The following is a 20320-nucleotide window of genomic DNA, read 5'->3' on the forward strand; positions in this document are numbered from 1 at the left end:
TGATGGACCACCCCTTCATCGATGTTTCCCTACATATGTTTTTACCACGTACCGGTTGCCGCAATGAAGTGCTCGACGTCGGTAACATTCGAGCAGTTCCAAAATGAACACGTGCTCTCTCAAATTCTCTCTCTCGAACATTTGTATGGTTTGATAAGCCTGTTAATTCCATTCAAATTGTAAATTTACAAATGTTAAGAAAACTGCAAACAGCATGTAAGAAAATAACTGCATCGAAAAGAAAACAAACAAATGCAGTAGCTAAATAGATTTACCGCCAACAAACCGACGACGTTTGCGAGAGAGTTGTGCTTGAATTTTTATTCATTCTCGCTAGTTCGCTCTCAACACTCTCCAAACAAAAGTGGTGCAATCCCGCGAGCTCTAGCGATCACCCGGCAGCGTAGCATACACGCGCGCAACCGGCAGTGGTCATCGAAACACGGCAAAAGTCGGCTGGTGCGTGCAGGGCCAACTCGTCGTCGGTCGGTGGAGAAAAACACCGTGAAGCGAAAAACGTGAAACGCGATATATCCTCTTGCTGCTCCCGGTGGTGCCGGCAGAAAAGAAGAAGGTCGCCTGTGCACAGATAGCTGGGCCGAGTCCTCCGGCTCCGGGTGTTTGGTTTTGTGAAAACAAAAAAAATTGTGCAAAAAACCGGTGCCACCCCACACATGTGCCTTGCTCTGCGAATTTGGGCTGCTGTATAAACAGTGTCCCCGTGATCGTGTGAGTGTCCTTTTGGAGACATCAAAGTTGATCGGTGATCGGAGTGATCTGATAAAAAAAAGTGTGCCTCCGAATACGATTCCGTGAGTCCCAGCCAGTTAGCCAGTCAGTGCTGAAAGCTGGTAGCATCATTTAGCATCATCGAGCGAGAAGCGAAAAGCAGCAGCAGCAAGTGATCGGAGTGCTAATCGAATCATCTGGCAACCGTCGCCCGGTGCTCGGTTGTTGTTGTGTTGTATAGCGCGAAAGGTAACGACGATCATCGTCAGCGCCAGTATTTGAAGCATCCGATGGAGCTCTTTCGTTTGTATTCCAGACCTTCAAAGACACCCGACACTGTCGTTTTTTAATGTGTGTGGAACACACCGCGATAATGAGCGAGCGAAAAGCATAAACCTGTGAGGCATTAAATCATTTCAGCGCACCCTAACTGGTCTGGCCAGTGCAGCTTTTTTTATGAGCAGAGCAGAGTTTTCACGCTCTGGAGCATTGTGTTGTGTTGGGGAACGGAACAATAGGGAGCTCTTGTTTTGGAACAAAAGGTGTGAAAATGTTGATCGCATTTTCACTTTAATGACGAACACTCCAGTTGTGTCCGTAAGCTTTCCGGGGACACATTGTTTGCAATTCAAACAAACTTCTCCCCACTCCCGGTTATCATTCGAGGATACGACCTAAATCATGTTCTAGTTGTGGAACTCTGGATCAGCATAAAACGGTGCATGATGGGGGGGGGGGATATTCCTGGACGGGAACTGACGTGACGTGACCTCGAATAGTTGCATTGTGGCCACCCTGTGGGAACGGGGAATTCAATTTAATTAACCACGTAGCAAGACGACCCCCGCGGAACAAGACGTACTTCTAATCATCATCAGACTCAGATGATGATGTTGATGATGGCGTCGTCGCCAGTGGTGGTGCACTGCAGCAGAAGAAAATTTGATTAGCTTTTCCCTTCCCAGCACGTTCGCGCGTCGTGCATGTGGCGCTGCATGATGCCGGCTACCATCATATGGACTCGGATTTGTGCTGATGGCAATCACAACCGGCAGGCTGGCACACCACACAACTGGGCTGATGCATTTTTGGTGCATCGACAATCGACGTGGCCGTGTGGAGGACGAGCGTACAGCAAAAGTCGTGGATTGATACCGGACACCTCTAATCGAATTAACGCGTACGGCGCAATAGGTGCCCTCTGGATATCTCTGCTACTGCTGCTTCTGCTTCTGCTGGTGCTGGTACTGGACAACAGAAATCTGACCCTTTGAACGATGGTTCCATTCGCGATGCTGGCTGCATGACGAGGAACGACGATTAGCGAAGGAGGAGCAGCAGGAGCAGGAGGGCTGCAGGAAGTGAGGAAGCCATTTTCGGTTCTCGCTCTTCGACCGCAGATAATCGCTCGATAATGATGGCGATTGATGGCTTGGTGGTGGTTGATGTGGAAATAAATATATGGGCGTATACCGGGGGTGTGGATGTATGTAGAAGACGTGTGGTTTCGAGGCGGGAGTTCTTGAGGTACACGTCTTCCTGTATTGTGGAAACGGAGAGAAGGATGTTTCCGATGGGTGTGTTCGGCCCGTAGACTCGATCATTCAGTTCAGAGTTCAGGGCCAGCAGGAAGTGACCACTCGAAAAGCTGCTGTCGATAGCAGCAGGCCCCTAATGGCGCCAGAGGATGTGAACGATAGCTGGGCTAGGCGTTCGAAATGATTAAAGTAATTAATCAATTGTGAAAGCTTTCAGTGAAGAGGCATTGATTATCATTGGGTAGCATAACAAATTTGTATTAAACTGGGAACAACTTGCTTGTGTTAAACAGAATGCATCTACAAGGATCAGATAATACAGACAATTCCTTCTAAATTGGGGCAATTGGTTGTCCAATCGTAAAGTGACTTTAACGGAAGTTCAGTATCCCGAAGAAGATATGAACCTCACGATATCCTGGCAAGCTTCTCAATCCTCTAAAGCAAATTTGCTTTATTTATCACATCCGTACGTCTACAACCTCCGAAAGGACATCCTTTTGGTGGCAACAAACCGAACCAGCCAAGACACATGACACTGGTGCACTGGATACGCCCCCGGGGGGGAATCCGGGTACATTAATCCAGTTCCCGCTTTTGCCTGCTTACGCACGCTGACCTTTCGCCAGTCTCGCCAAAGGAGCGCAGGATCGGATTGAAGTACGTCACACCCGAGAGCGCGTGGAGTGGAAACGCAAAAGACGCGCACAGTCCAGTGCCTCCCGATACGCTGTTTATCGCATGCGAAGAAACAATATCCAATTACTGTTAATTGAACGTTGTCATCGTTTTGCGATATCGCTGCCAAGCTGAGCCGAGGCGAACGGTCGAGATCTCGCTCTCGTTTCTTGTGACGCAGCAGCAGCAGCAGCAGCAGCTGACGCGACGAAGCGCTTATCGGATCGAAATGGCCGCTTGTGCTTCGCGGTTCCAATCTGGCAGCGATCGAATTCCGGCAAATAAACTCGCGTGAAGGAAGACATCCCCGGACGGTGGCTTCAGATTGATTTGAAAGCCAGGAAGGAAGGAAGCCCTGGTTGATGTCCTTGAAAGCCGTGGCCGCGTAAGCCACCGGTTTTTTTTAATGGATCAGCGGAACGGTATCGACATTTCGAGCGACCGAGAGAGATACCAGGGATACCAGGGAACCAGGAAGGACGAAAGCAAAAAGCACTAAAAGCACTAAATGCACCAGGCCAGACCTTATGTGGCAATGATGCTGGTAATGCTGTTGCTCCATTATCAATATCAGTATGTCAGGATGCGGATTCTGCACCTGTAATCCCCTCCTTAAATGTTCCGGGGTACAGCCAATCCCCCCCATAAGTCTGGACTTTTCCATTGACCTTCAAGTTCTTCAAGACTGAAGCGGTCATCATAATCATCATCCAGACCTGGCGCCTGGTGTAATCATAGCATTGTCCACCCGGGGGCCGTGACCGTCGTTGTCTTACGACGTACGTCACTGACCACTGGCTGGCTGGTGATTGACATGTTCCTTCCTGCCTGCCTGCCTGCCTTGCGAGGAGCTGCTGCATCGTCAGAATGATAATGTTGTTCGTAGTCTCGTGGCCGCGCTTCCGGTGCCACCGTGGAGTGGATGATTTAAATTTTCGCTTCCCTTCTGCGTTGTGCTTTAAAAGCGAGTTCACTAACGCGACATTGGCCACATACCTAGCCTGTGCCTAGTTGTATATAGCGACCGCTGGTAGTAGGATGGACCGACCGGTGGACCGAATCGCTTCGATTTCCCGATCGGGGCAGCATCTCGCATGCATAAATCATGTTCACGCTCGTTTGTCAACGACCACGGCGACGAGGTGTGCGTATGTGTTCGTTCCTGATACATAAAACGAGATAACAAGGCACACACTCGCACACTCACGCCCTCTGAATATCTGCCTGAAGGTCTGTTGCTTGTTGCTCTCTCTCTCTCTACTGCGTGTCTATAGGGTTGATCCTGGCGTACCGATAATTTGTCCGATAAATTAAGTTATAAAGACGTCGTGGCCCAACATATCGTTCGTCCTCCTTTTAGGTATTGGGGGAGGCCCCCACATAGCCCTCGGATGCATAGACAACGGACCCCGATGCATGGCGCGTAATGGTTGAGTGAACGATTTGCGTTGAATCGTTTCGCCCACGGGCCATGGAACGGTACGATGAAATCCTTTTTTGGCTGAAGGTTCCCCTATGTTGTGGTTCCTCGCAGGAAGAGCAGAGCGATGTTACGCCTTTGATCCTGTGGTTAGATACGGCGAGTGAGAGATTGTATCGGCGTCATATCGGAGAAGGAAGGTGACGGATCAGCACTTAATGTGAGGGAGACCATTCCTGAGTTGCTCCAGTGTTCCTAGTTCCTGTTCACAGGAGGGCAAAGGCATAAAGAAGAGTGTTTTGGACTGTAAGGAGTATTCTGTGTTGCATGTTGGTGTCGCGAAATTCAAAAACGAACTAAAAATGGATCTTGCGAGCTTCAGTTTCGCCCCAAAAAAAGACATGTTCCTCTCTCCTTCTCTGCTGCTGGTGGATTAGTGTACGGTGTGTGTCTGAACCAGGGCAGGGCGCCTCCCATTATCATCTGGCGCCGCTCATCAACGCCCTAGGAAAGGCACGTTTTGTGTGATGACCGTCCTCGGTTTTGTTTTTTATTTTGTTTCCTCTCCTCCCGGGTTTTTTTTTGCTCTGTCTTTCTTCTCGCGCGATTATTACTGCGCCGCGGTGTATTTGCGTGTAATCTCCTTCTCGTCCCATTTTTTTGCGTCTCATTACTCTAACGCCTCGGGCGCGCGTCCTCCCTTCGAGACGATGCGAGAAGAGGATGGCGTGGCGTTTAGGTCGCAGATTTATCCATCCCCCCCCCCTCCCGGGGTGCGGCTTATCAGCTGACCGCGAGACCACGGTTGGTGTTAGCATTTGGCGCGCACGCGCGCCTGGAAGTAGTGCGCATAAAATGGACACCAGCTAAAGAGCAAGAGTAAAAAAAAAACTCGTTATTCGCACCATCGGTGGTGTAGAGTCCCGTTCGTGATCACATCACTGCCTGTTGCTGCTGTCATCTTGTCGCGTTCCCCTTAGTTTTCTGCCATTAATTAATCATCCAAAGGGAACTAGCGAGAGGCCGGTCTGTAGGGAAGATTGTGTTGCTGCTGCTGCTGCTTGGCTGAGTTGCTGGTGCTGCTGCTGGTGACTTTCTTATCTGCAGAGAGCTGAGATGCTGATGTGGTCGGTCTGGAATGTACTGCGAAGTATACACCGAGCGACCGGGGACCGGAGAGGTTTGATATCGCGCGAGAAACCAACATTTCGATTGGTGGACTGGTGACGGACTCCGGATTGATCGCAAATTGTGATCTCTTGGAAGAGTTCTCCTTTCACATTTATCGCTAGATGATCATGGCGCGGCATAATGTACTTGAGCAAGACGAAAGCCCTCGATCGATCCCTTGAAGCTTATGAAGTGCGCCATTACAGGCGCCGCCAACATAGGCACGTTTCGTTCCAGATAAAGCGAAGAAGGAGATCAGGCAGGAACGAGTTGCGCAAAATCCTGCTCTCGGGCCCCTCTCTTAAAATAGCTGATTATGGGGGATGATACTCTGTGCTCCATGATGATGATGATGAGGATGATGGAAGAAAGGACGGAGATTCGGTACCACTAACGTCCGCCCTCGTGAACAGAGGGCTAGGCTTTTATTTATCAAGAACGACGACCATAGAACACAGAACTGATACTCTGCGCAACAGAACGCAGGAACCGGACGACCCCGCGCAGTCGATGGACGGTAGAAGGTTAATCCAGCAATTCCCTGGTCTTGTGTCTGGACTGGTCGCTCGCTCACTGATGCAGGCGCCATTATCAGCACCCTTTGGCTGGTGTTTTGGGGGGGGGGCGCTTGGCACCAGCAGCAGAAGAAAGAATCTAGAACGCACAACTTTTATGTTTCTCGCGGTACGATAAGTCGATCGCGGGCATTTAAAACAGTCAACACGAGATTGTGGTGCTCCAAACGGGGTTAAGATTGGTCCGGGAGTTGGTGGTTTTGATGGAAAGGTGAGTCATAGTTACTGCATCGCGAAATCTTTCATCGGTGACACGATGAGAAGTTGGTAGCTTATGGACTCCTGCAAATCCCATCTTTCTGGCTTTTCCATGGTGAATCAATCCAAGCGGATTCGTGATCCGCTGGTTAGTAGAGTGTGTGACTCATGCCATCGGCAAATGCAGATGCAAATGTCCGGCTCGGTGGTGCACAAAATGTTTCCAAGATATCCTTGGTGACGATTCCTTGAAGTTAGCCTACTACAGGAGCTTCTGTAGCGTCTTCCGATGATACGGACGATGATTACATCGGTCACACTGGCAATCGACAATCTGAACGACAACTGATTGGTGCTTCGTGTTCGCAATCGTAAATTCATATTGGTGGCTTGTGGTCGCTCTCTCTCTCTCCCTCTCTCCACCACTTCCTGTGCAATCCAAGGTCAGCTTGAGTCAAGGTGTGTAGCGAGGACGCTCAGTCCAGGATGAACTGAGCTTACTTGAAATGCAAAGCTAGTTCTACCGGACCGGAGACGAGCAGCAGCAGCCAGCCAGATGGTGGAAAAGAATTGAGTGAGTTATGCTTGGCCACCTTCCCAAAGTCCTGCTCCTCCGTTTTTCTCCACCGGAAAGGCCAAACCGATTGCCCAACCATGAGCGTGATTGTGGCGAGGCGGGACGCGCCACCAAGATTCCAATCGATCGCGATTCTTCGGCCTGCTAAATGTCACGATTTTATTTCTTCATTATTCGTGTCTCCTTGGTGGCGTGGTTGTCCGTGGCTTGCCTGGTGCATGGTGCATCGTTGTGCTGTGCACCATCTGCTGCTGCAAACCGTGAGCTGCACAGAACGTGGCTCTTCGGAGACGAATTAATGAATTTATGCCCTGCAGAAGAGGATTGCTGCTGGGATCCGGACATCGAACATTCCATAATTCAATCGCCTTCCTTCGAGTGCCAGCCAATGGGAAGACGAATCAATTCAGATTATTAGTCAGAGCACATACGGGGGGGGGGGGGGATCAAGCTGAGTTATTGTTGCGTCTTTCTTTTCTTGTTTTCCATTTGTTGTTCAAACATGTGGTGACAGTAGATGAATCTAATAGCCCGCTAGAAGCACTTATCAAAAGTTTCTTTCTCCTGTTCTGAGTTGGTTTTAACGCGAAGTCCCAATACACCGATTCTTTTCCAAGAAATCACCAAAGCAGCAAAGTTGCTGCCAACTTTTCTATCGTATCACCGCCAATAACAGGATAGGGTTCGGTGGTTCTCTGCAGCAGTTCATACTGATCGCTCGTCGCTACTTATCATCACGCGGCCACCGAAGGGAAGAGTGCGTTCTCAAGAACGGGCCGTCGAACCCGCCAGATCGTCTCGTCGTCGTCATCGTCGTCGTTCGGTGCGTCAGGCCGTCTAACAAGACTTCGGAGTAGCGTTGCTTGTGTGTGCGCCGACACTCCTTATCAGCTGCTACTATGGCCTGCTTTCTTCTGATTGTACTCTCTACAGCTTGATCACCACGAGAACGCGATCGTGAACACCATACTAGAGGGATGAGTGTGAAGCAGAAGCGAACGTGGTTGTTGTTCTGTTGTTGTTCTGCCATGACAGAACTGACAGCAAACAAAACGCAATGTTTAAGCACGTGGCAGCGCAGAGCAGGGGACAATGCAATGCGTGTGGATTGTTGGTTCGGTCCGGTTCCCTGGCGTCAAATCCGTTGTCGGCTAGTGGCGCACATAGCACCGATCTGCCAATGTCAGCAGAGAGTCGCCGCCAAAGTCACTGAACCTCCTGACGGCTGGAGCATTAAATTACTATAATTGCTCGGTTGGCCCCACGGGCACAGTTAATTCTTACCTTTTTTTTTTGCTTCTCCATTTTTAATATGCTGGACAGCGCAGAACGGTGGTGCTGCTGCTGCTTGTTGGTTTGTGGCGAGGGTCGTGGCCTTGGCCGCTTGGCCGTATCGTGGTTGGTGAGTCGAGTGCTTCGCGGAAAACATTGGCGCACTTTTTGGCGACAAAACAAAGGCCAAGGAAACATATTGGCATGGGATGGATCCGATTACGGCGACCTTTTTGCCAGCATCTATTTGATTAGAAAGGAAATTTTGGAATTGGTTTCGATCCAACAATACATCATGTGCGTAGTCTGATTGTAGACTCACTAGTCCCATGGACCCCCCAGAAAACCCTTTTTTTGGCATCCTAAAGTAGGTTACTGTGGCCATTCCGCGCACATTTCTGAGTTATGAGCCTTCAACTTTCGTTCTGGATCGTTTGGAATCGAGGAAAGAACGTCATCCCGAACCTGCCACGCATTTTGGCGCCATTCCAGCGGTGCTGCGGTCAGGGTCATAAGGACAACCGATGAGTGGATGCCTTTGTTATGCTACTTGGCAAGTGTCCCGTCTCTTGTCCTGTTGCCAATGTTTTGCTCCGCCCCCTGGAAGACATCGTTTTATGCCCGGGGTGGTTCGTTGCGTGCTCCATTTCGCGGTTATCATAAATATGTAATGTTATGCTGCTACGTAAGCTGTTTACGTGCGCACAATCGTACCGACCGCCCTTGTAAGAGGCTAATATGATTGTAAAAATGGCGTTCGAACAAATAAGAGGACCTCCGTCTCATTCCTCCCCTTTTGTAATGATTTCAATTTTTGTTGATTTTTTGCGTGACGTTTCAACAGCGACACACCGGTGATTGTGAGGCTCAACAGGAACTCATAATATGTTCATCGAAAAGGTGGGCGACGGGGATTTAGTTCGAGGTCACATTATGCAAATCCGGATGGTGGAGTCCTTCTGGTGGCTAGTTGACGCAGGATTTATGCTACATTGACATGCAACACGCTCGCTCCAGCTGTGCCACGCTTTACCTAGAGGTCAATGTTGACCAACATGCTGTGCTTGGATTCTCCCTCGAGCGGGGACTAGAGCTAGAAAGGTCAGCGAACTACAGGGGAGTGGTGTCTGTGCGACGTCGAGCCCGACTAGTTAGTAGCATAGTTTTGTGTGTTATCGTCAAGAATGTTTCCCTTTCAAGGGCCCAAAGACTCGCAACGGATTTTGGTTGAACCACTTACCCTAATAGGTATTTGTGGTTAAGCGGAAGGAAGCCCAGTTTTAGTTTGAGGGTTAACAGTAACGAGAAATGGTCGCTTCCATAAAGACGGCATCCAATTGCTTAAAACACAAGCATCGCGTGGATGCGAACCTTCGAGGGTATCCTACACTAAAACGAAGCGTTTTATAGTTCGCCGGTATCCGATTACTGTCGGCGAGACAAGCTCGGCGCGCTGGTATGCAAAAAAAACTGTCAACCCAGTGACGTAATCATGGCGTCACAAAACTACAAAATCTCCCGCGGCTTATCAACCGGTAAACCATCTGGAAAAGCCCGGTCCACCGGTGAGATACTTACCAGGCTTCCCTTTTGTGCGAAACTCTCGATGGATTCGAGGGATTTCTCTGTGTCAAGCGAAAGTTAATGATCCGCGTGAGTGAGGAGGAGCAGAGCGAGCCCGTGGCGTGTGTCGCAAACATGTGATGCGAAGCGCAATCCTCGGAGTTTGGAGGGAAACGCGAGTTTTAGAATCTTTGTTTGTCATGCAGCCTGGAGCCTTTGGAGTTTATGGAGCAGATTGTCTGGAAAGTTTTTAACAAAACCCATTCTGTCGCCTTCCTTTTTTTGCCTATAAATTTAACGATTTAATAGTAAATTCATTGTGACAAATGTCGGCGCGGGAGATAAAAGATGTGACTCATTGTACTGTTCCTGGGAACGGAGTGGAGGATTGCAATTGAATCTAGTCGCAGTCTAGTATTGCATTAAATCGCGAATCGTTGCGCACTGGTGTCTAGGCAATTGTCAGCGAGTAATTGAAGTTTAAATTGCTTCGCTCGCCAATTAGATTGCTACTGTAGCCTGCCGCTCTGCTGCAAGTGATTCACTCGTTCAACAATGTTTGGAACGATGGTGGTCGTCACAAGTCCCCGGTAGTTCGTTCCCTTGCTCTGTTCAGCGTTACTTTAGCAAATTAACTTTCGCGTTTCCCCTTTTTCGATTGGCCCGGCCCCTAGAATTGGGATGGTGTAAGTGACAAAAAGTACTGCATAACGGCGTAGTACTCCAGCACTCTCGAATTCGTTGGATCAATATGGGGTTACAGACTGTTTTCTTATCCTTTGTGACGTTCGTGGCCGTTCGGCATTACATGACACAGTCTCCCCTGTGAAAAGGTCTACAACAACATCACGATGATGAGCCTCTTGGCTCGTAAAGCCTAATGTGCATTCTCGCAATTGTCCCCCTTAGCTCTCTGGAGTAGCAGCAGCAGCAGCAGCACCGGTGTTGTAAGTTGATAGTTTTGGTTTGGCATAACCATATTGTGTGCAGCCAGCGACAGCGACGTGTAGCCTCCGAAGTATAAAGCGCTGGTAATAAAGTCACCACCGGGAGTCATTAAAAGGAAATTTGATGCTCCATACACACCCGGAGCGGGAACGGGAGTGCGTGACACTCGGTGATTGTCATGGCGCAACGACGTATCGGCATCATCGGCCATGATGATGATGATGGCGTGGTGATGCGTGTCTGTGAAGCTTGGTTTTCTCCCGGTCCGCGCGGTCGCTCCCATCGTGAGTCACCGTTGGCGAAAAGGTAATTTTAGCGTCTCTGCAACGCCATGTGCAGGAAGAGGTACGTGGCGTGTCACTGACGCGACAGTAACTGTTACCGTACCCCCATGACTACTGACCTGTGGCGCCCATGATTCTTCGCCGTGCCGCTGGTGCTCCCTTTGAGCCACGGAAGACGATGCGATTGACATGACGGCGCTTTCGGTAAGCTGATACGTGCGTTCCGCCACTGTGCACTGTCGAGCATCGTATCGTTGATCGTCGCTCTCGGTGAAGAGTCGAAGCGGAGGAAGTGATGTGGCCGCACTGGTCGGGTTTTCTTTGGCCGACGAACGGCTTGGCTTCTGCAACCAGATGCCAGATTAGAGGTCGTTCGGGATCAGGCAAGGGATATCCGATACCCCCAAACCATCCTCTGTGGAAGGTTGAAGTTGCAGTCCAAGTGGACAAGAAGGGTAGTCGAGAGATGTTGACTACCGGACTTGTGGATTTGTTTATCTTTCGGCCCCGGTGCTGCTGTGGAGTTGTAACAAGTGTCCGCTGTATTAGCTTACTGGCTAGGTAGTCACGATGGTGCAGTTGTTTGCCTGCACAGAGTTTGTTGTGTCTGCATCAACAGCTCTGACACTTTGAGGTTCTTTGAGGTTTAGGAAGTAAGTTTCCGAGTAGCCGTCTAAGTTCAAGTGATTATTCTACTCACGATTGCAGAAATATTAGAAGCTGTTAAGCTCTGTAAAGCTATGAATAAAACAGGGCCATCAAGAAATATTAATCTTAAAAAATATTAAAAATATTAATAATATTATCAATCCCAGAGTCTCTATGTCTCTCCCTTATAATCTCTGACACCATATCCACACTCAATTCCTTCCAGACCACAAGTCCCGGTTAACGATCGAATCATGCCAGCAATCATGTGTCTCCAGAAACTGTTCAACGCCGGTCTTTGATCCAACAATCCTTACGCACTGACGTTACCTCACGGCCATCGGGATATAAATAGACACTGTTTACGTCTCTTCCGCGCTAACTCGAAGCATCGGCTAATTGCATTATATTTTAGATTTTTAATTGCCTTTCGATTGGGGATACGATACCGCAACCACGTCCTCACGTGTCTCGCCTTGTAGCTAGGTCCCTAATACCGGGTCCTGTCTTCGGCTGCATCCAATCCAATTAACGAAGAGAAACCAGCTTCCTCCTGCTCCTCTTGCTGTATACGTTGCCATCTGTGCTGCGTGCACATGGAGTACTCTCCGCCTTATACCCTGAGGTCATCAATTAGTGCGAATATCGTTTGCTCATTTGTATGTTGGCTGGTCGTGTACAGGCACCTCGAAATGAATGAGAGAGAGAGAGAAGGTAGTTGAAAGTTACCTGCCAGCCCTCTTCTCAACCATCAAACGAGAAAAGGATATTGTCCTCTCCGGTATTTTGCGCCAGCCTGTCCCAGATAATTGATGATAAATGCCGATGCTTATGGCACACACCGAGCCGCCATCGTCGTTAAAGGGGGAGGACCTCGGGGTCAGGTTTGTAACATAAATCGGATGTAATCCCAAAAGGCTGCGACAGCGTTCAAGAAGCAAACCCGTTAATCTAGTCCCCATGCATCATGAATCATATCTTACGACCCAAGGTGTCGTCATTTGCGTCGCGCGCACTACGGACTTTACCTTTCCCTGTTGGACAACCCTTCTCCCGATGCCGTCACCTTTGCGGTGGTCTCTCCCACAGGGGCTCAAAGCTGCTGTGTAGCGCTCATGCTCATGTTCAGTCGCCTTCATTCATAACCCGAGGATTCATTGATACGCGCGGTCTTAAACCCGGGAACTTGACACGGGAGAGGAGGGGATTGCTGCCCACTACTCTGTGCTGTTTGAGATTCGACGGCCTACTGGTCGGTACTACGTGCCTTTTGCGGTTACGACGCGGTGTGGCGGATTGTCAACCGGTGGTCGTGCGTCGTCGGTGGCGGCGGCTGTTAGTGTTTCCGGTAATGATGGCGTGACCGACACGCATTATTAGCGTGTGCGTCGTCACAGTCGACTCCAAGAAGTCTCGCAGCGCGAACATCAAATGTCCGCACAATTCGTTCCGAAGGCACCGTTTGGCGGAGTCATAAAATTCAAAAATCAATTTACGCAAAAAAGAGAAACTCTTAACAGCGAGACTCTTTTCCGAACGGACCACCGGGCTAATCGGGAGTCAATTTTACGCCCAAAAGCGACCCGGGACAGAAGCTAGGACACACACCGGCGATGAGCCAGTAGTGTTGCTCCAGCGTGTTTTTGTGACTTGTGTTTTGTGGCATCGCAAAAGCCCGTTAATGCCATTCTTTAGCACCAGCAGTCACCACCAGGATGTCGGTCTGCGATCGGGATGCTATGGTCTGGATGAAGCAGAGGAAAGAGGAAGGCCGAGGAAGGAACGCACCTAATGCCGCCGCATGCATAATGTATCGTGCCAAAAACATTCTATTTGCATACAAACCGGTAACACCCCCACCCCGGTACCGAATACACACTAGGCACGTGCGCATCTGTGTTGAGGGGTCTTGTGCGCCACAACAAACGAGGCAAAAAAGGGGAACATAATCATTAACAATCGGACACTCCCTCCGCGCATTAACTGGACACCACCCTTCACGATCGCCGGTGGTTGTGCTGTGTGTGCTGATGTCGCCAATCGCCATTTCTCGCGAGCCCAACGTCCAGAGTTTGCACAGCGCAGCACAACCGGGCGAGCGCGGTCTGAAGGAAGTCAGAATCTTATGTGACTTCCGGTGGTTGTTGTCGTCGTCCCGCACAGTGGCGCTTTGATGGTGGCGTAGTTTGTTGGCGCGCGCCACTCGCTTCGCTTCGCATTATGCTGCAATCACTCGCGCACTGAGCGTGACCAGAGTGGAGTGATACGCGGGCGAGATCGTCTGCATCCTTTTGGGTTGCGATGCTCCAGAGTTCCGTTTTGAGGTTATCAAAAAAACGGGTTTAATGAGGGGTTGCATGAGGTTTGATAAGAAGGTTGTGTTGTAGTTGTTGTGCATAGTGCCCGTTCTCAAAATTGAGGCAAGGATTCTCGTGTTTATGATAAGAAGCATTGTTATGACTACACATTGGATAATCCTCATTCATTCATTTCAGCACCACAAAAGTATTCACGTTGCTACTGAACTGAGCGGCATAAACAGCAAAGCAGAATTGAAATGCCTTGTCGAAACGAACTCACTGGCCTATTATTGCTTCCTTCAACAACTTTGATCCAACAGACGATAACAAACCAAACCAACAAGCGCTCAAGCGTTCTCTGTGGCGATCGTGTTGATAAATTGCTGATGCCCATTAGTTTCCGTGCGACGTCGATGGCGATGGCGACTACATTCTAACCACGACCTCCAACGAAGGTCCACTCCATCACTGAAATGCGTGCGTGATCCACCACGACACCGATCAAGATTGTGCAGAGCGGATACTCTATCTGCTGCTGATGCTGCTGCTTCGAGTGCTACTGCCGTTTGGCTGAAGCATAAACGAGTTTTCCCCTCTCGTTGACTCGTTGGGTGATACTCGCATCTCGCACGTGGATATGAATTAATCAATCAAACGTATCAACTGCATCACCAAATATGGCGACATAGCGTTGACCGCGGAGGTCCAGCGACGAGACAGACAGAGACACAGACAGTTACTGCTGAGTGCGTTACTACCAAGCCGGCCACAGTTCCAATCCAATAAATCGATATGACGCACTCGCGTGACGCGCTTTCGTCGTCGTCGTCGCCAGATAGGTGAAACCGTCCGGTCTCCTGGAGCGATCGAGGCGTGTTGAGGGAAATTGTGTTTTCGTTGCATTTGTCAGCAAGAAGACATATGCTGCTGCTGCTGCTGCTGCTGCGCCCTGACATGTACGCCACGTTTCACTGGCACTGGCGCGTTGCTGTCATAAGAATTTATGAATGAAACATGATACCCGCGTCGATGCGTGTAACGGACGTGTGTCACATTTTGTCATGCCAATATTGTGTGCACAGTCTTGCCCCCCCCCCCCCCCCGCACACAATTACAGAGGCCCAGTTAACGAGCTAATTGGCTAGCTTTATGGCATTATAGCTCGCTTAGTTCATAGTGGAGGTTGTTATACGGTTGTGCTAACCAGTTTGTTAGCTTACCGTCGCTTGTTAGTTTTTATTTCGTTTTTCATTTCTTCATCCTTTCTTTCGAAGGTTTTCTGTTTATTTTTAAGAAAAGTGTGAATTTTCTAAATTCTCGCATCGAGCTTGATTGTTTATTCCTAGTACATCTCATCGTGATCCTCTTCAGCGTTGGCTTCGAAAGCAAAGATTAGCTAATTGAGCTCGAGGCACGTCCCCCCTCTCTCTCTCTCTCTTACTCCCTCGGTCCTTGATGAAAGCGAAAGTATGCCGCATAACGGTGGCGGCGTCCATCCAAAAACACCCAGACACACACCACACGTGCGGTCGATCCAAATGGTCCGGACTTTCTCACGCCACTTTGGCGGCTCGACTGAAACGCGGGACGCTGGACTGGCCTGGCCTGGCCTGGCTGGGCACCGTTAATGTAAACATAAGCGCATAGTTTTTTTTTTTTCTTCTGTTCACGCCATGCTTCCGTCCCCCGTTTAATGCTCCAATTTGAAAAAATGTGTTACAATCGCGTTATGCTCACGAATGGCCAGCGGCAGCAGCAGCAGCAGCTGAGTTCAATAACCGTTACCGTTGGCGCTTGGTGCAGCACACGTTGGTTGGTCGATTTGGAGATGGATTGCATCCTTTCGCTTCCCCCCTGCCCAAAAAACCCGTTGCAGCTGCACCAGACACACAGACGGAGAGCATTATCAGCGATCGCGTTCTCTCTTGCTCCTGTGATCGATGATAAAACGGGGGCCGAGGGTCTAAACGATGGCTCTCTATCTGACGCTGGGTGCTGTTGATTGCAAACAGACAGAGTAATTGTTGTAGAGCTGCTGAAATGAAAGGATATTGACATTGGAGGAGAGATGTGAGGAGGTCCGATGGTGTGAACACGCACTTCCGGTGCGGTGCATCGAGCACAGAACCTCCGGACTGTCTGCGCTGTCTTACAAGATGGGGCGGCGTCCCAGAGCAAAGACACATGTCGGTTCCGTTTTTGGGGGCGCGTGAAATATTATTATTGCGATGTTGCTGTCGGTTTCGTGAAATATAGTTATTATGGCTTCCGGCTGCTGCAGCTACTACTTCTGCCAACCATCTGTCACTTGGCTAATAAAGCTTTCATTGGGGAGGCCTGAAGTGTATCATCTGGAGACGAGTTTATGCGATTGAAACACAGGCCAAGAGGCCGACGAGGAATGTGTTTTAAAAATATGAATTCTCCTTCGGATTCTCCTCCTAAACCACTAAGAAACTAACGAAAGCGGGGGGTGGGGGTTGTATCCTCATCAACTATTCCGTCTGCAACCGTCGCAGCGCAGCGCAGCGCAGCACCACCGACTAATGACATCGAAAAATGGTCATCGCTGGACGATTGTTTCGCTGCTATTTATACTCGCCAATGGCATAGGGTGTGGTTCCGGTTCTGGGCACATTACTGCTAGTGGCCAAGCACAGGTAAGGTGCTGCTGACCGTTTGTCTACGGCAACCGGACTGTAGGGGTCCCTGTGGCCTTTTGCATTCTACGCAAAACGCGACGCAGCGGAAACAGGAAAATGTATCCGCCACTACGCCCCTATCCCATACTTGTGTCCACTGTCTGGTGAGGGTCGTCATTCATCCAGTGCGGGTGCTACTAACCCCCCCCCTGGGGCGTCCCGAAATGCAATGTGCTCCCTCACCGGGGGTGCAATGCCGGCCGGACCCGAGACCCGAGCGGTTCGCGTGTGCGTGTTCCCTTTGTTTCATTCCATCGTGCAATGGACGGGGCATTGCACTGCGTCGTCACCCCTTGGACTCCAGCGAATCCAGCGAGTATAAGGGGAGACCTCTCCATCGGAGTCGTGTGAACGAACGAAACGGGTATTATGAGTTTTTAATTTTATTGTCAATGGTAGTTAATAAATTGCATACAACGGGCGCGGCATGGTGCAGAGAAAGAAGAGAAAACCGACCTTACCAGCCAATAGAGGCAAACCTGTCGTGTGGATCGAGCAGAGTGCACTCGAGGGGATGATGGTGGTGGTGACCACTGATACTACCGACAGCGTTTGTGGAACGTCATAGACTCCGCATATGGCCACTGCGTACCCTCCGCCGGGCTAATGGATGGGTGGTCTAATGCAACTTATTACTACGAAAGCATATCGCTATGCCCGGGGGACCCCCAGCAGAGAGTTACTTGCTGTTTGGCTCATCTGGGGCGCATTTTTTCCAACACTTTTGCTGCAATCTTCTGCAGCATTCTTCCAGAGGTTGCGCTCCATCTTCCAGGCCTGATGGATGACGGCGTTGATGATTGCTGGGTCTGCGAGATGAGGTCTGCGGTCATTTTGTTACACCAAGGAGGTTGGTTTGAATAATGAAGTATTATTCGTTTTTAATTGCTTGTACCAACAGCTAGCTAGGAGGAGGTGTGGGGGGGATGGATAGGCATTTGTTTTAATCCTTCCATCGCCATTCTCTTGCAATCACCTGGACCGCACGGCTTGAATGGTGGAGCAGGCAAGATGAGTTGTTACTTCTTGACGTTGGTGCTGGCGATGCATCGCTCTGCAGGTTATTAATATGTGTCTTCTCTTCTATTCAGAAGTAAAAGAACGAAGCTTGTATTGTTCGTCGAGAGTCGTTTGTTTTGCGTCAGAAGTTGGAGAGCCTCTTAGAGAGGGTCTTGTTTGATCGAATAGATTATTTGTTCAGTAAGCTCCACCTTTGTTATGAAGGATCGTAAGTTTATTCATCGTCTAGATTTAGCTGACAATGCTATTGTATCTAAAATACAGTAGCTTATTTGACAAAACTATACGATTTGTTACTGGAAAGATCATTTGCTAATAGCGATTTCGTTTTTGTTGGATAAACTTTTGAATCTACTCGAATTAACCGTGACCCATAACCTTTTGTAAGTTTACTTATCGTTCAGATTCCAAATTCTTTCCAAAAAAACATCCGTTACACGTTTCTGCTAAGCCTACTGCTGGCCTTTGGGTTGACCAAACTGTTGTGAAACGGGTCATGCTAACGGTAGTCCGTACTGTACCCGTATCTTGACCTCACTACGGCTCAATATGGCACATGGGCCCGGTGTGTACAGTTCGATTGGTCCATTCAAAAACCAATTAGTCAACCTAATCCAAATAATCCAAATACCGCGGGTGTGTCACTGTCGTTGCCCCTGGCAGTACGTAATTATCAAGCGATTGTAATGCACAGCACGCCCCGGGTGTCGGTATCTATTCTCCTCGGCTATTCTCTCTCTCTCCCCCCCCGGGGGGGTCTACACAAGAAAGCGCCTCCCGCGGAAACCGACCACCCAAAGAAGGTCTCATGTCCGTTGCCGACGTCCGTCGCCCGTTAGTCTCCGGACCGAAAATGAATGTGACACTCACTGCCAGCGACGGTGATGACTCAAACTCCGACGACTCAGACCTCAAAGCGAGGGCTGAATAACAGACGCCACGCCAACGGAGCAGATGCATTGAGCAGAAAGTTTTGATCGAAGGTTGGATGAGAAGCCGAAGAAGAAGAAGAAGAAGGTAGTGCTGGGTCGTGCCGTGACGCAACTGCTCTCCTCGACGGCCCTTAATTGCATACCAACCGCCGGATGCCGCGCGGATCGGTGGAACACACCGGTCGGTTCATATTTTGGGCCCATTCCGACCTTTGTTGCTTCAAGCTTCAACGGGGTGCGGTATCGCTTCACTAATGTGTGCCCAGCTGCTGCTTTTGATGTGTCTCGGTGGACAGGATAGGATGGACAGGGAGAGATGAAGTAGAAAACGAGCAATTTATGTCAATTAAGAAACACCGAAAAGCGCAGCCTAGCCCATCACGCTTTAACGAGCGAGACGTTGGTCTGCCACAGACCGGGCCTGTGGCGACTACTGTAGTGTCTCACGCCTTGGGGTTTGTGGGTTTTATTGTGTCGCGCGGTTGCGCCCGGTTGATAATGTGCCAGCAAATGGCTCCATTTGCATAGATAACAACGAATGGCCAGCTGGCCGGCGAGAGAGAAGCGGTGCGTCTTAGCGACGCCTCAGGCTTAAGGATAAAAGGACCCCGAAAGGCGGGCCCCTGTTTTGAATATTCATCAAGGGCGCGCCGATTGGAATGTAGAAGAGTTTATAGCCGTAAAACAGTGTAACGGAGCGCACTGTGTGTAGCTCTATAATTTGTGATCGAAACCATCATTCAGTCAGTACACAGCACATCACATTGGAAATAGTTGCTTGGATAGCCTAAGATCACGGTCATCAGTCGGTCATCAGACACCGCACGAGTTCAATAGTTTTCTGAGTCTCTCTGTACTTCCGTCTAGCCTATAGAGACTTGTTGTCTTCACCATAAATGGGGCTAAATGCTCAAAATCTCCGCTGACAGCTAGTCTGTGTTTAAAGCCACGGAGACGGAAGTCGGCGCGTGACGCCCTTTGGAGTGCGAACCTTCAAGTCTCACGGCGACTCCCGGTCGTACGGCCGGCTGCACCTGAGCAGGAACCTCAGTTCCCGTCAGACGTTCACGACTTTCCCCACAACTACCACCTCTTCCTCTCAGAGACCCGCTCTAATGTGTTAATAATCGCACCAACAAATAGTAAGGTTCAGTTTCAGGCGTGACGATGACACGCCTCTATCTGTAATGCTCAGTCTCGCTCGACGGCCGAGAGTAAATTATAGCTCCACGCTGCTGGCACGGCACTGATGCCGTTTATTGATCTATCATCATTTTCAAATCGATCGATCGATCGACAAGAGGCCCTTCCGCCACTCCACTGACGGAAACACATTATTGAACATGAACCGCGCGTTGTTCTATGCGACCTTAGGACACGGTCCCGCGTGGACTTGCCAAAAAAGGTAAAGACAGGAATTGCTGCTATGCTAATGATCTTTGGCTGCGGGCCGGTGTTGTTTCGCTTGTTGTTCTGTGCAGCAGAAGTAGTGACTGCATGCATCACACACCGTCACCCTGGTTGGTGGTGGTGTGTTCTATTAGCAGGGCTCTTAAACGCCATTCCAAATTAGGAACACCAGGAAGTTGTTGTTAGACGGTGAGAAGGCCTGGCCAGGGCAGACTCATTCATCGGTCATTTGTGGCCAGTTTCTTAGCCCGGTCGGTCCGTTCTACGCACGCAGCAGACATCTGGGCGCAAGGCGCAATCATCCTCGCAGTCGCGTCATCGGTCAGTCGCTGCCGAGTCGACACGATGACGGCGAC

At 49.8% G+C, this 20320-nt stretch overlaps 1 protein-coding gene across 1 annotated transcript in view; it reads left to right on the forward strand.

Moving 5' to 3' along the window:
- The first annotated feature begins 442 nt into the window (after positions 1-442).
- Positions 443-20320, forward strand: part of LOC126577381 (uncharacterized) — a 78560-nt gene continuing 58682 nt past the window's right edge. Inside the window, exon 1 of the mRNA XM_050238955.1 lies at positions 443-978. The gene's annotated coding sequence lies outside the window, so the exon portion shown is untranslated. The remainder of the gene's footprint in view (positions 979-20320) is intronic.

Source organism: Anopheles aquasalis, chromosome 3 (genome assembly GCF_943734665.1).
Source record: "Anopheles aquasalis chromosome 3, idAnoAquaMG_Q_19, whole genome shotgun sequence".
NCBI lineage: Eukaryota > Metazoa > Arthropoda > Insecta > Diptera > Culicidae > Anopheles > Anopheles aquasalis.